This window comes from Pelophylax lessonae, assembly GCF_965119305.1.
Source record: "Pelophylax lessonae genome assembly, chromosome: 2".
NCBI classification, from domain to species: domain Eukaryota; kingdom Metazoa; phylum Chordata; class Amphibia; order Anura; family Ranidae; genus Pelophylax; species Pelophylax lessonae.
In genome coordinates, this window is record NC_138769.1 from 604,930,299 (window position 1) to 604,947,412 (window position 17,114).

A 17,114-nucleotide genomic window follows, 5' to 3' on the forward strand; every position below is an offset into this window, starting at 1 on the left:
GTAGTATATTTCATAGTCTGCATCAGTTATAAGACAAATATGCACCCCCATCACATATATACAAAAAAAAAATATTTATGATACATGTTGCATTACTGTAACAAAAAGGCATTTAATTGCCAGTAAGCCCTCAATGATATCTGAGGCTTTGTACTAGGTTACTTCTTAATGCTTTAGGTAGGGCACATTGACTAAAAGAAAACACATTTACTTGCAGAAGTACAACTGATTTTTGTTATATTTATGGGATTTTTAGCGATCTGTAGAACAAGGTCCATGCGTCCGGTCACTGGCAAATGTTATGGACTCTTCTGTGCATAGGGCATAAAATTTACTTATTGAAAGTTTCTAGAAATTAATTTGGTTGTTCCATCATAAGTGGCAGGACCATGAGCGAGGTGTCACCAGTCCCCAGAATGTTTTCTGCAGAGAGAAAATCCATGGATAAATTGATTTGACAAAATTATTTGCAATAAATTGACACTAAACAATATTTGTATTCTCTAAAAAATATTCTAAAGAAAAAAATCTATACACATTCACTTGAATGGCCCTGTAACCTATTTTTCATGAAATTGTCTCTTACTGGATTTTTTTTCCTCCTTGTAATGCCCTTGAGGGACTCCCAAACTTCTTTTCCCTCCCCTCACTTCCATTTGTTTGAAACAGGTAGTGCTTGTTAATTGTAAGCATGTGCACTGCTCTATGCAGACTACAAATCTCATATTCCCAAGTCCATCTCGGGAATGAGCAAGAGAGGGTGGCTATGTTCCTATGTAAGATCATGGACAACAAACATAGCCACCTTCTAACAGAAAGTTGGATGACAGCAGCAAAAAAAAATATATATATATGATATGAAGGAGGCTAAGAGTAATAGAAGTTACTTGAATACATATTTGAGAACTTGTTAGGCATGGTACAAAATTTCTCCATTGTTTATGGAAACAAAGATGATTGCTAAAAAGGTGGATGTCAGTGTTGCCTTTAACAGTAAACCAATGGGTTGCAGAAGGTAATGCTTGTGTCCTTACAAAATGTCTTTATCTCCATACGGGCTGTCCAGCTAAATGCTATAAAATGTGGGACAGATGCCTTAATCAAGGTTTTACGTGTTTTGAATATGAAATTGTAATTTCTGGTTCCCATACAGAGGACGGAGTTACCATCTTTAAACCCCATTCACCTATATACATTACAAAAGGCACCGCTCCAAAAGTTAATTGTGTTAAATTTCCTTGACGGAGACTGTTGGGAAATTGTCAGCTGAACAAGGTCTATATCCAATCAGATGCAAACACCAGATGCAAAATTTGTCTGTCCACACTTTTAGCATGTATGGAAGAATCTTTTAAGCTGGGTATTCACTAGTAGAATTTTGTTTACAATCATTTTAATAATCTTTGTACGATTTTCTAATCGTTAATGGGGTCAAATAGCTGTCTGCTTTTGTCCACAATGATGAGAAAATTTGAAGCAGCAGGATGGAAATGTATTTTTTGCCATGTCAACTGGAGCTGCACGGATAATCTCTAACAAAACGCGATCTCGATTCAACCCCCCTCATGATCTTAATCCAGCATTTCCATGATTCATGTAAACAGTGCAGAGCAGTTCTCCTGCTCACATCTGTCAAAAAAAAAAGCAGCCGGAAATATTTATCAACATTGCTAAGTGCTGAAAGAGAGATAAAAATAAACATTGTATCCTTCTGTTTTTTTAGAGATCAAAGAGATGAACTTTGGTCTGTAAATCAGGTCAGTTTAACCACTTAAAGACTAAGCCTTTTTCTGACACTTGTTGCTTACAAGTTAAAAATAAATAATGATTTTTTGATACGGACTTATCTGAAAACTCAATTTCTTGAAGTACATCACAGGACACAGCCATAAATCATAACATATATGGGTTATATAGCCATCTACAGGTGAAGGACACTGGAAACCAATCAGAAAGGATGCCCTGTATATATAACCCCTCCCACACAGGAAGTACCTCAGTTTTGTCGCAAGCAATAAAGGCCCCAAAGAAGAAGGGAGGGACCTCTGTGTCCCGTGATGTACTTCAAGAAATGGATTTTACAGGTAAGTCTGTATTCGAAAATCAATTTTTCTTTTCGTACATCAAGGGACACAGAGCCATAAATCATAACATATGGCATGCCCCAAAGCAATACATCTGAGGGGAGGGGGACACCATAAAATACCGCCATCCGACCACCAAAAGGATTACACCGCTGCCTGCAGAACACTGCGGCCAAATGCAGATTCCTCCTGGGTCCCAACATAGATAGAAACGAGTGAACATATGCACCGATGACCAGATCGCATCCTTGCAAATCTGAGCCATAGAGGCTTGATGGAGATGTGCTCAAGAGGCACCTACTCCTCTGGTAGAATGGGCCTTTACAGGAAAAGGTGAAACCTTCCATTCTAAATCATACGCCTGGGTAATAACCTGTTGAATCCAATGAGAAATCGTAGACAGATTTTGTCAACCCCTTCCTGGGCCCTTCTGGCAGCACAAACAAGCTCTTGGTTTTACGAATCCGAGCTGATCTCTCCAAGTAAAACTTAAGTGCATGCATTACATCAAGAAAATGCAATAACTTTTCCTCCTGAGTGAGGATCTGGAAAAAAGGAAGGTAGTATAATGTCCTGATTCAAATGAAAGGCGGACACCACCTTGGGCAAAAAACCTGGGTGTGGACGTAGAATCACCCTATCTTGATGAAAAATCAAGAATGGCTCTTTACAAGAAAGAGCTGCTAGTTCCGATACCCTTTTAGCTGAAGTTATCGCAATCAAAAAGACAAGTTTTCTAGTCAGTAGAACCAGAGGTTCAAAAGGCTGCTTTTGTAAAATTGCCAGCACCAAATTTAAGTCCCAAGGACACAGTGGTGGCTTCACAGGCGGAAGCAAATGTAACATTCCCCGGTTGAAGGTCTGAACCAACGAATGGGAAGTGATCGATTCTTGGAAGAAAACTGACAAGGCCGAAATTTGCCCTTTAATAGTGCTCAGGGCTAATTCCATATCTACCCCTGCTTGAAGGAAAGCTGGAAATCTTCCGATGATATATTTGCAGGGATGCCATTTCCTGGCTTCACACCAGGCAATGTAGGACTTCCAGACTATGTAATTAATGTTTCTAGAGACTGGTTTCCTAGCATTTATCAGCGTATTAACTGCAGGGCCAGATACACCCTTCAAGATTAAGGCTTCAATGGCCAAGCCGTCAAATTTAGAGACTGTACAGCAGGGTGGAATATCAGACCTTGAGAGAGTAGGTCTGGACGCAGTGCAAGAGCTTAAGGCCTCATCACTGCCAACCTTTGGATTTGTGCATACCAAACCCTCCTTGACCATGCTGAAGCTACTAGGATTACTGGTTTCCCCTCTAGTTGGATCCTGCGTAACAGACACGGTATCAGCTACACCGGAGGAAATATAAATCAGGGAATACTCCTCTCAAGGAGTCACAAAAGCATCCACTCTGACTGAGAGTGGATCCCTGGTCCTGGACACAAATCTCTTCAACTTGGTGTTGACGCTGGATGCCAACAAATCTGCATCTGGGACCCCCAGCGTAGGCAGATTGATTGAAAATTCTCAGGATGTAAGGACCATTCCCCCGGAAACATCTGTTGACGGCTCAAAAAAACCTGCCTGCCAGTTCTCTTCCTGGAATAAAAAAACTGCTGTCAGGCATGGCACAAACCTCTTTGCCCAGGATAGGATGATATCCAACTCTTTCTGGGCTGACTGACTTTGTGCCTCCTTGATGGTTGATATAAGCCACGGCTGTGGCATAATCAGTTTGCACCCTGACAGGTTGACCCCGAAGTCTGGGCATCCAGTATTTCAAAGTCCGATTGACTGCTCGGATTAACAGAATGTTGATGGGGAGACTTCTCTCTACCCAAGACCATTTCCCCTCCAGAACAGCTCCCCAGCCGGAGAGACTGGCATCTGTAGTCACTACTTTCCAGGTCACTGGAAGAAAGGATTTCCTCTTCTCAAGATTTCTGGTCAACCACCACCAATTCAGACCCTGACGTACTCTTGGTACCAGAGACATGGACCAGTCCAGAGACTGAATGTGGACACCATCTTCCCCAGTAACATCATGCTAAGACGAATAGAAGAATATCTCAGCCTTACTATGGACCGGACCAGATCCTTCAGGTCTGTGACCTTTCTTGTAGGCAAGAATATCTTTGCCTGTAAGACGTTCAGCTGGACCCAAACAGGCGTTGGTGTGCATGCCCAGGCACATTACTGGGTAGACAGGAAGAAATGTGCGCATGCGCGTATGCGAACGTGCGTACACATTTGGCGCCAAATGGCCTATTTAAGCTGAGCAGTAACAGGAGCACATTGCTGAGTGGTCTTTCAGCTTGTTCCTGATGACCTGTGCCCTGACCTGCTTCTGGATTACCCGTACTGACCCGGCTTACACTTGACTCTCCTTTCGATTCCTGCCTGCCTACATGTGACCCCGGCCTGTGATTGACCTTGCTCCTGTCTTATGCCTTTGTACCTCGCTGCAAGATTGTGTACCAACTTCGGGTTGTATCCTGACACTGCTTCCGTCTCACGTTCCTGTACCCGCACTGCCCGGCTGTTGACGACTCCTTGGCTTGTGTTCCGGCTTCACTCCTGCCTTCTCATCCACAATCACAGAGTTCCAGTTCCAGGTGCTCATCCGGTGATCCACAGCCATCAGTCTCCTGTCAAGGCAACACCTGCTATACCGGCTCTCGAGCCACTCTGTGCCCTACACCGCCTGTCATCTCTACCAGGGGTGTGGGACAGGAGGTGCAAGAGAAGCCCCCTCTACAGCTCGATCTCCACCAGGTACATGATAGTACCACTATGCCAGAAGTCGGAGACCAAGAGAGGGGCTTCACCTCTAGAGACATTATGTCAGCAACTTGCCTCGCTTACCCAAGCAGTCAAATCCCTGCAAGAGGGCTACTTCCAGCTAGAGGGTCGCATCCAATCCATGGCCTCCACATCAGCAACCCCTGCACCTGGGCTCTCCTTGCCTGAATGGGCCCTATCCGCACCTGCAGTGGTTATGCCACAACTGGAACCTCAGGTACCTGCTCCGGAACGATTTTCGGGTGACCGGCACAAGTTCCGGGCTTTCAGGAACTCTTGTGAGATATACTTTGCCCTGCAACCACAGACTTTCTCACTTAAATCCACCAAGGTGGGGTTTGCGATCTTTCTGCTTCTCAGGGAACCACAATCCTGGGCCCATCGTCTCCTGGAACAAAATAATGCATCCCTGAACACAATCACATTCTTCGAAGCAATGGTGCAGCTTTATGATGATCCCCAGCAATCTGTTACAGCTGAAGCAACCCTACATGCCCTACAGCAAGGCCGCCGCCCTGACGAAGACTATGTCGCAGAATTCCGTAGGTGGGCCTCCAATACAGACTGGAATGATGCAGCCTTATGGCATCAATTCCGTCTCGGCCAATCGGAGGGCTTTAAAGACGAACTTGCCAGAGTGGGTACGCCTGGTTCCCTTGATGACCTCATTGGTCTCGCTATCCAGCTTTGTTGCAGGCTCAGGGAGAGGAGAGCGGAAAGAGCCGGTAGTGCCAGACCTACCTGGATGTTTCCACAAGTCCCGTTGCCTCCGGCATTTTCTCCATCTACCACTTTCCCAGCAACCTCCAGCGTGGAACCCATGCAACTGGGGCTCTTACGCTCCCCACTGACCACTGAGGAGAGATTACGAAGACGCCGGAATAACTTATGCCTCTATTGTGGGGAAGCAGGACATTACCTTCAGAACTGCCCTGTGAGGCCTAGTAAGTCTCAGTCTGCTCTCTCTTCTTACCTTCGCTAACTGTTCTAGGAGAGACCGATCCACTCACATTACTCTACCTCTCTCACTACAGATTCTCGGGAAAAACATCCAAGTCCCAGTCATCATTGACTCCGGCTCTTCCAGCTGCTTCATGGACAGTGACTTTGCTCAGCGTCATCAAATTCCCCTGCAAGCAAAGACCCACCAGCTATCTATCTATCTAGCTGATGGATCCCATCTTAAGTCTGGGCCTATAACCCAAGAAACCTGTCCACTACTGGCTATATCTAATAATGGCCACCGAGAATACTTATGTCTGGACATTATCCCATCTCCTCTGTTCCCTGTTATTCTGGGCATCCCGTGGTTACAAGCACACAACCCCCAGATAAACTGGAGATCAGGAGAAGTGGTATTCCCATCTACCTATTGCCAACAATACTGCTTCCAGTCCAGTCCTGTGAAACCTGTACCCCTTCTGGGTCTACAACCTGATCTCTCTGTATCACAGCTTGTGCCTTCTGTATATCATGAGTTCTTGGAAGACTTCGATAAAAATAAAGCAGACATCTTGCCAGCCCACCGTCCTTATAACTGCCCAATCAAACTTTTTACCAGGTGCTGAGATACCTTTTGGGCATATCTTCCCTCTTTCCGAACTGGAACTTGAAGCACTATACCTCTACATTGATGAAAATTTGGAAAAAGGCTTTATCCGGCCCTCTACGTCCCCTGCAGGGGCTGGTATCTTCTTTGTTGAGAAGAAAGATCATTTTCTACGCCCCTGTGTCGATTATCGGGATTTAAACAAAATTCCTGTCAAAAACAGATATCCTTTGCCTTTATTTCCCAAATTTTTTCAATGTTTCATGGCAGCCACAGTATTCACAAAACTTGAATTACGAGGAGCATACAATCTAGTACGGATCCGCGAAGGCGACGGATGGAACACCGCCTTTCGCACAAGATTCAGTCACTTTGAGTACCTTGTCATGCCCTTTGGATTGTGCAATACTCCAGCCACCTTTCAGCATTTTGTAAATAATATTTTCAGAGACTTTCTTGATCAGTTCATGATTGTTTACCTTGACGACGTTCTTATCTTTTCAGGATCCATCTAATTGCACCGTGGACATGTCAAAAAGGTCCTCGGCCGCCTAAAAGACCATGGATTGTACGCAAAGGCCGAGAAATGTTAATTTGAATGAGAAACAATCCAATTCTTGGGACTTGTCATTTCTACCTCTGGGGTCTCCATGGATCCCCAGAAGGTTAAATCTATCCTTGAATGGCCCACTCCCACAGACAGGAAGAGAACGCAAAGATTCATTGGATTTGCCAACTTTTATCGCAAGTTTATTAAGAATTTCTCTGCCATTATCCTTCCAGTCACCCAGATAGCAAAGCAAAGTACTCGTTTTCGATGGACACCGGCAGCACAAACTGTGTTTGACCAGTTAAAAACCCTATTCACCACAGCACCTATTCTATAACATCCAAATCCTGCATTACCATATGATCTTGAAGTGGATGCCTCAGAAAATGCCATAGGTGCCGTCCTGTCACAGCGTCAAGGCACAAAGTCCCTTCTTCATCCTGTTGCCTTTTCCAGGAAACTCGACAGAAAAGAACTATGACGTGGGGGACCGGGAACTGCTGGCTATAAAGACGGCCCTAGAGGAATGGCGCTACCTGTTAGAAGGGGCAACTCATCCTATCCTGATCTTTACCGATCATAAAAATTTGGAGTACCTCAGGACTGCCAAACGACTAAAACCATGTCAAGCCAGGTGGGCACTGTTCTTTTCCCGCTTCACCTTTCACATTACCTACAGACCAGGTTCCAAGAATGGCAAGCCTGATGCGCTATCCTGCATGTACCCAGAGGATGGAGAATGTCGCCAAGTAGACACAATCCTGCCGGCCCAAAGCTTCCTACTTCTGCAAGCAGATCTGATTAATCCATAAGGGATGTTCTACCACCAGGTACGCGTCTTCAAGAACAAGAGGGACTGTTTCTATTTAACCAAAAGGTGTTTGTACCCCTGAGTCTACGTTCCAAAATCCTTGGCCTGTGTCATGATCATCCCTTGGCAGGGCACTTTGAGATATCCAAGACGATCGATCTTGTACAACGCTCCTTTTGGTGGCCTGGTCTGAGGTCCGACTGCCGGGATTATGTCAGAACCTGTGGAATCTGCATCCGGAACAAGAACGACAAGACCAAATCTTGGGGTCTACTAAGGCCCTTGCCCATTCCCAAGAGGCCTTGGGAAATGATCAGCATGGATTTTATTGTCGAGCTCCCTCCTTCCGAAGGATTCACTGCCATCTTTGTGGTTGTCGATAGATTAACCAAGATGGCCCATTTCATCCCTATGTCGGGAACCCCCTCAGCAATGGAAACTGCCCGTACCTTCATCAAAGAAGTGGTTCGGCTTTACGGGGTACCCAGCAGCATCACCTCAGATCAGGGGGTACAATTTACCTCCAGGTTCTGGAGGGACCTCTGCAGAATATTGAAAATTGAAACCTGCTTTTCCTCAGCCTATCATCCACAAACTAATGGCCAAACGGAGCGAACAAACCAAACCCTGGAACAATATCTCTGGTGTTTTTCATCTTTTTCGCAGGATGACTGGGCATCGCTTCTACCCTTGGCGGAATTTGCATATAATGACGCAGTTCATTCAGCCTCAGGACAAGCCTCGTTTTTTGGGTACTTTCCAGCCTTTTTATCTGACGTGATGCCCGATTCCCTGGTCCCTGCAGTCCAGGAAAGAGCAAAATTCCTTTAAACAAACAACAGAGTGTTGCAAGATGCCATTTCCAAAGCGCAGCAAGACAATAAATAGTTTTTTGACAGAAAGAGAAGAGGAGACCTAAACCTCAAACAAGGAAACAAGGTTTGGCTATCCACCACTAATCTAAAGCTGTCATGCCCATCCAAGAAACTAGGGCCTAGGTATATCGGTCCATTCTCTATAAAGAGACAAATCAACCCAGTGGCTTCATGAACTTTTACTTCCAGAAACACACAAGATTCACCTTGTCTTTCATGTATCCTTGCTAAAGCCTACAAGATTAAACCCATTCCCTGATCGTTAGTCGGATCCACCACCACCTGCAATAATCGATGGCAATGAGGAATACGAAGTTGAGACAATTGTGGCAGAGGCGTAACTAGATTTCTCAGGGCCCCGGTGCAAGAAATCATGAAGGGCCCCCCCACCCCCCGAAAAAGCATATTTTTGACACTTTTTTTTCCCAATGTATAACAAAGTAAAACATTTCTGTTTCTGGTTTCAACGGCGGCAATGGTGGTGGTGGGGGGGGGGGGGATTGGGATCAGTGGCAGCAATGGTGGTGAGGGGGGGTGGGATCAGTGGCAGTAATGGTGGTGAGGGGGGATGGGATCAGTGGCGGCAATGGTGGTGAGGGGAGGTGGGATCAGTGGCGGCAATGGTGGTGAGGGGGGGTGGGATCAGTGGCGGCGGCGGTGGTGGGGAGGGGAGAATGGGAACAGTAATAGTGCTGGTGGACTAAAGAAACACCTCCAAATTCACCCATGAAAGGAAAACAATTGCAGAGTGACCCTATGCGCTCAGGAGTATAGGACACATATAACACAATGCTGCTACTTATATAGAAGTAATTATAGGTAATGAAATCATGTATAAATGTTGTAATATGAATTAGATCACACAATACAAAATAGAAAAATTTCAGTAGCGCAGGAATGGTGGTACCTCCTAGCCACCTGAAGGGCCCTTTCACACGGGCGTTCCGTATGTCCGCAAATCATCCTATTTTTTTGCGGGTGATTTACGGACATAATGTATGTCAATGGCATTGCGGATGTCAGCGGATGACCATCCGCTGACATCCGATTTTCTTCCTTTCAGTTCTGTTCCATTTTTTGGAATGGAACAGAACCCTATTTTTGTTCCGTTGAAAAAACTGAAAGAAAGCAAAATCGGATGTCAGCGGTGCCTATAGACTTACATTATGTCCGTATATCATCCGCAAACGGATGGGATGATATGCGGACATACGGAGCGGATGACACAAGTGTCATCCACTCCGTGGAAAAAAAAAAAAAAAAGCACCGGAGCGGATCGCAATGCGGTCCGCTCCGTGTGAAAGAGCCCTAACGTGTTTAAAGTAAATTGAGATAACCGACTATAATATAATAACTGAATTACTGCACACTTCAGCTTAAAATCATTTCATTTAAAAGTCCATAAACTCAAATGGGCAATAACTTGAAGCACACACACGTACATATATCCACACACATATAAACACACACACATGCACGCACATACATACATACACATACATGCACATACATACATGCACACACATACATATATAGATGCACACACGTACAGTACATACACACACACATACAATACACACACATACAGTACACATACACATACACATACAGTACACACACACATACATACACACACACACACACACACACATACAGTACATACACATACACATACATACACACACATACAGTACACACACATACAGTACACATACACACACATACAGTACACATACAGTACACACACATACATACACACACATAGTGTACACACATACATACATACATACAGAAAGCCTTTTTAAAAAACGGCAGAGAGGACTGTACCTTCCTGTAACTCCCTGCCGGCCGGGTATTGCACTGTAGGGGGAGACAGAGAGCACAGCACACTCTCTGCTTTCACTTTCCTATATGAGACCAGCTCCTTCAGTGCCGATTTATCGGGGAGCTCCGGTCTCAGCTGCGCTTGCCACTCCTCATCTCTATACATACAGGGGGCCCTCTCAGGCCCCTTGCAGCATGGGGCCCGGTTGCCATGGTGACCCCTGCGACCCCCTGTACGTCCGCTCCTGAATTGTGGATTGTAGGACAGTACTGTCCAGTACTTAAATAAATGGAGGGGCTATGGCCCAGAGGAAAATTCATGGGAACCAGAAACGAATCTTCATGCTAAAAGACTAATACAAGCTTTTTTCCAGTCTCATCCTGAGAAGATGTTGCAGATGGGCATCCGGAGGTTGCCCATTGGGGGGGCAATGTTAGAGACGTTCAGCTGGACTCAAACAGGCGTTGGTGCACATGCCCAGACACATTACTGGGTATACAGGAAGAAATATGCGTATGCGCACGGGCACACATTTGGCGCCAAACTGCCTATTTAAGCTGAGCAGAGACAGGAGCACGTTGCTGAGTGGTCTTTCAGCTTGTTCCTGTTTACCTGTGCCCTGACCTGCTTCTGAATTACCCGTACTGACCCGGCTTACCCTTGACTCTCCTTTCAATTCCTGCCTGCCTACCTGTGACCCCGGCCTGTGATTGACCTTGCTCCTGTCTTATGCTTTTGTACCTCGCTGCCAGATTGTGTACCAACTTCGGCTTGTATCCTGACACTGCTTCCGACTCATGTTCCTGTATCTGCGCTGCCTTGGCTGTTGACGACTCCTTGGCTTGTGTTCTGGCTTCGCTCCTGCCTTCTCATCCAGCATCACAGAGTTCCAGTTCCAGGTGCTCATCCGGTGATCCACAGCCATCAGTCTCCTGTCAAGGCACCACCTGCTAAACCGGCCCTCGCGCCACTCTGTGCCCTACACCGCCTGTCATCTCTACCAGGGGTGTTGGACAGGAGGTGCAAGAGAAGCCCCCTCTACAGCTCGATCTCCACCAGGTACGTGATATTGCCCGTACTGTGTCCACAAGAAGACCCAAGTATTCCAGATGCTGGACCGGCTGTAAAGCTGACTTTGCCAAGTTCAGTATCCAACCCAGACTTTCTAGTAACTGTACTGTCTGGAGGACATTTCGGCTTAGAGCTGAAGGCGATCGATCTATTAGTAATAGATGGTCCAGATATTCTATTACAGATATCCCTCAGGACTTTAGAACAGCCAATACTGGAGCTAGGATCTTTGTGAACTGTTAGCTGTGGCTAACCCAAAGGGCAGGGCCACAAACTGAAAATGATGGTTTTCTATTGCAAAGGGAGACTTTTGATGAGCCTGGAATATAGGCACGTGAAGATATGCATCCTTGATGTCTATGGATGCTAGAAATTCCTCTCCCTTCAGGGAGGCTATGACGGAACGAATTGACTCCATACGGAAAGTACGAATGCTCAGAAACTGGTTTAGAGCTTTGAGATCTAGAATAGGTCTCACATCCCCGCTTGGTTTGGGGATTATGAACAGGTTTGAGTAAAAACCCCTGAACCTTTAGTTCTCCGGAACCTCTTTGGGCCCTCAGCTGGTCCAACACCAGAAAGAGAGACCTTCTTTTTAGGGGATCTGTCGGTATACTTGACTTTATAAACCGAGGATACGGAAACACCCGAAGTTCCAGTTTGTATCCCTGCAAAATGGTGGAGATGCCCCAGTTGTCTTAGATCGCTTCCACCCAAACCTTTGAGAACCGCAGCAGCCTTCCCCCCACCCGAGTGGGGGTGCCCCTTCACAAAGTAGGCTTAGAGGAAGGCTCTGCTGATCTCTGGGCCCAGGCTTTTTCCTGACCCTGCCACGAAGGCTTGGTACCGGACCCAGATGGTTGAAGCCGTCTGAAATTAGACGCCCTGGTAGTATGAGTGCTGAGGATCTTAAAATAAGGTAGCAATGTACTTCTTCCCCCTGGGAGATCTTTTGGATATACTTATCCAGATCATCATCAAAAAAGGCACTTTTCCCTGAAAAGGGAAGCCAGCTAGTAACTTTTTACATGGTAATTTCGCAGACCACCTCTTTAACCAAAGGATTCTGTGCATATGCACTGTCATTAGAGCAACTCGTGACATTTGCCTTATGGAGTCCGTAAGAGCATCTAATGCTTAACAGATCTGACAAATCTTCCAGATCTGTCTTGGACACTCACTTCATACGATCTTTTAAGACTGACAAACTCCTATGGCTGCTACTGCTGGATGTATCGCAGATCTTGCAACCACAAAGGAGTCTTTCAATAAAGATTCCAACTTATCTGCTGGATCTTTAAAAACCTGGGCATTATCCACAGGGCAGGGTAAACTCTTGTTAAATCGAAGAAATGGCAGCATCCCCAGTGGGTATATTCCATTTCTTAGTAAACTTTTTCCTCCATAGGATACAACAGTGAAAACCTTTTAGGAGGAACAAAAATCCTATCAGGATAGTCCCAATCTGTATCCATTTTTTGCTCCAAGGGCAGATGTATGGGAAACGTCTGAGGACTATTAGGAGGGCGCAATGAGCCTAGAGAGGAAAAGGAGACTTCAGCCATCTCTAAGGGAGAAAATATATGTTCAGACTGGACCATTTTAGTAAGAGACTGAACTAACAATCTCTGGGTTTGAGAGGCTGACAGACAGTGGCGTAGCGTGGGTTGTCAGCACCCGGGGCAAGGCAAGTAATTTGCGCCCCCTAACCCGCGGAATTTTAGCACTCGAGTCTCTTCCACTAGATTAGTTAAAGAAACTCTTACCCCCTAAGCACATGTATTGTTTGTTATGAAAATACTGATGTAATTAAAGTAAAATGCATCTAAATACAAGTTTGAATGACCAGCGTGCCCCCTTTCAATGCAGAATGACCAGCGTGCCCCCTTTCAATGCAGAATGACCAGCGTGCCCCCCTTCAATTCAGAGAGACTTACCGGCAGCGGCGGCTTCTCCTCAGTTCCCCGCATCTCCTCGAGTCCTCCCTCCTCCTCCTCAGCCAATGGCATGCGTTTGCCTTTCGGCCAATCAGGAAGCGGGCCTCGGACCCTCTTCCTGATTGGCCAAGAGGAGGATCCGTGTGACAATAGCGAATTTTCATTCGCTATTGTCACACAAATGGGTGGGCTAGGGTGCACTGCTCTGCGCCCCGGGTCCACCCTTTTTTGAAGCCTATTAGAGCCTCTGGCTCTAATCAGGTGATTAAAAAAAAAAAAAACCCACTCTGTGACAGCGCCAGGCTGCTGACTCACTCGCTGCTAAACTGACTGAGGAGACATGGCATAGGCGGTGCTTGGCTTGCAACGCCACCCACCCTACACCAATGGACAGGTGAGGCAAAGTCCAGCCCCGCCCCGAGCGGACCCGCCCTTTTTCAGCCATAGGGCGCCCGCGCTGGACATCTCACAGCCTAAAGATGGAGGCAGCCGAAGAGAGTGTGTGAACTGTGTATGTCAGAGTCAGACAGACAGAGTGACACTGTGGATGCGCCCCCCAGATGTTGCGCCCGGTGCGGCCGGCCCCCCCTGCACCCCCCCACGCTACGCCACTGCTGACAGAGACTCCTCTGACCCTGAATCCCCAGAAGTGGAAACCTCAGCTTGACCTTCTATAGGGTCATCATCAGCTACTTCTTCCACACCCTCTGCCCAATCCTGAACTGAATTAAGGGGGTGGCTCAGTTGAGGGGGATCTATCACGTTTCTTCCCTCTTTGTGATGCTGCAATCATGTCCGCGATCTTACTCTCAAGGCTGGTTAATCCTGATGCCAAATTGTCCTTAGTGACGTAAGTTGCAGCAGAAGCACCTGGGGTAGCTACTATGCCTGACAACTGTAATGGCTCAGATTGGCTGGTCGCAGCTGGCTCTTCAGGGGGAGTAGACACAGAGAAAGCACAGCTAGGACCTTCAAGGCCTGACGGTGACATCAGTGCCCCTTCCAACTGTGCCCCCCCCCAGCCCTTTTTGGGGCAGACATTGCTTTATAGCAAGACAAACTTGAGGTACTACCTTCAGTGTACCCAAAGGCTTGTGTCAAGCTTATACATCTTAACACACACAGCACTGATTATCCCAAGATACAGGACCTGTTTGTGCCAGTAACATACACCCACAGTGACTCACGCAACCCAGCTGTTGCTGCTCTGTGTCCCCTTCAGCCTCAGCCTCAGCCGAGGCTAGCGCATTGGAAACAGTTCCTTCTAAATTGCGCCCATTTATGCTGTACTGCGCATGCATGGTGTGCTATGTGGCGTCCACGTACAAGCCAATCGCAATCAAATATGCCCTACATGCCGCATATGTCTGTATTTAAAGGTGAAGATTCTCGCGCGTGCGCAAATAGGCCTTCGCCACAGACACGCTATCAAGGGGAGAGATGAACATGTGGGTGCTTATGCGCAAAGGCGAAAACCGCAACAACATGGAGTGAGAGCAGTCTAGGCCGAATTTTGTTTGTCACAGCTGATACCTTTCAGGTGATCAGCCCAGGGCAAAAAAAACAGTGTGATAACAATAGTGTAACGGAGCAGCTGGCTGAGCCTGACGTGCAGAGGTAGCCTCGCAGGATCTGGTGGAACAGGAACACAGACAGGTCACTCTGGTAGACAAGGGCTAGCCTGAGGTGTGGAGTCTAAGTGCCAACAGGTCTTCACCAGAGCCTCTGATGGGGAGGATGGATTTTGCTGCGTGCTGAACACCAAGTCGTGGTCCTCAGGATCGCCACATCAGGAGGTGAACAAGTCCAGAACTGGTAGCAGATAAGCAGACAAGGATAAGGCAGAAGAGTAGTCACAGGAACAAACCGAGGTCAGGGCGGGCAACAAACAGACGAAGTGAGGGGCAAGCCGGGAGGTCAAGTCAGTAATGCCCCGTACACACGCAACGATTGTCGGCCGACCGTTCGGCCGTCTTTTGTCCGGTGCTGTTTTGTTGGTTGAAAAGTGCTCAAGACTGCACACGAATTTTGTCGGCCAACAACAACCAACTGCAGAAGTGATGTCATGTTCTGGTCTACTTTTCGTGTGTTTTTTCTTCACTGAGCATGCCCAGTCTTGATCATCACATTTTTGTCGTCCGAAATCTGTACTGACTGACGAACAATCGGCCGTTCTTTGTTGGCCAACAAAAATTTTAAAGCCTGCACACCAGATTTTGTTCGGCCGAGAAGTCGCAGTCGGTTGTCGGAAGCATCATACTAACAAGCCGACAATCGGCTGATCGGACGTTGGCCGAACATTTACGGCCGACAATCGGTGCGTGTGTACGGGCCTTTAGTCTACAGGATACAGCAGATTCAGGATCAGAATACAGGTAAAGCTGCAGACAAGACAGCAAGGAAGTGTGTTAGTTACCCTTATATAGGCCACGTTTGGCACTAAAACGTGACTCTATTGCATGCGCACTGGCGAACGCAAGTTCGCAGTTAAATGGGAACGAGTGACTTCGCGCATGCGCAATCTCGTACGCCCTCGGGATGTCACAGTGCATTCCTCACATTGCCCCCTGCTTATGGGCAACCTCCGGGTGCCTTAAAAGGTCCTTCTTCTGTGAATGGTTGCGAAAAAAACGTGTGGATCAGTTCTTTAGCATGGATATTCTATTCCGGGTCCCAGGAATTCTCTTCTGGACCGTAACCTTTGCATTTGATGAGAAATTGCACTTGATTCCTTCTTTTCCTGCAATCCAAAATAGCCTCTACCTCATATTCTTCATCCCCATCAATAATCACAGGTTCGGGTGGTTCCGAGCTTCTGCCAGGGAAGGAGTTGGGGACTTCAGGTTTTAACAAGGAGACATGGAACACCGGATGGATTCTGGGTGAATCAGGCAGGGATAATTCATAAGAGACTTCGTTGAGTTTTCTCTTGACCGGAAAAGGTCCAATAAACCTGGGTGCTAATTTCTTTGAGGGACAGGCTAGGTGGAGGTTAGATGTAGATAGCCATATTTGGTCACCTGGTTGAAGGATCAGTTCCCCTCTCCTCTTCCTGTCAAAGATCTTTTTAGAGGCTGCTTGTGCCTTAATTATTGCTTCTTGTACTAGCTTACTATTGCGGTTGAGGAAATTAATGGTATCCTGTACTGCTGGAACTGCGGGTTCAGCAGAAACCTCAGGTAAGAAAGATGGGTGAAAACCTTAGTTTGCGAAGAACGGGGATTGCCCCATAGCAGAATGTTTGGCATTGTTGTAGGCAAACTCTGCCAATGGTAGAAGGGCCACCCAATCATCTTGGACAAACGTGGTGAAACAATGGATATATTTTTCCAACGTCTGGTTGGTCCTTTCGGTTTGTCCATTAGTCTGAGGATGGTAGGCAGACAACAAAAACAGCTCAATCTTCAAAGGACCACACAAAGCTTTCCAGAAGCGGAAGGTAAACTGGACCCCTCTATCCAAAACAATATTTGCAGGTACCCCATGAAGCCTAACAATTTCCTTAATAAAAACTTCTGCGGTCTCCTTGGCGGTGGGTGTATTTCTGAGTGGCAGGAAATGGGCCATCTTTGATAGACAGTCAATGACCACAAAAATGGCAGAACAGCCC

The 17,114-nt window shown here is 46.6% G+C and overlaps 1 pseudogene across 1 annotated transcript in view; it reads right to left on the minus strand.

Moving 5' to 3' along the window:
* Positions 1-305: 305 nt before the first annotated feature.
* The window catches only part of LOC309545699 (sterol O-acyltransferase 2-like), a 254,589-nt pseudogene continuing 237,780 nt past the window's right edge, over positions 306-17,114 (minus strand). Inside the window, exon 15 of the transcript XR_014226162.1 lies at positions 306-423. The product of XR_014226162.1 is annotated as a sterol O-acyltransferase 2-like (transcript). The remainder of the gene's footprint in view (positions 424-17,114) is intronic.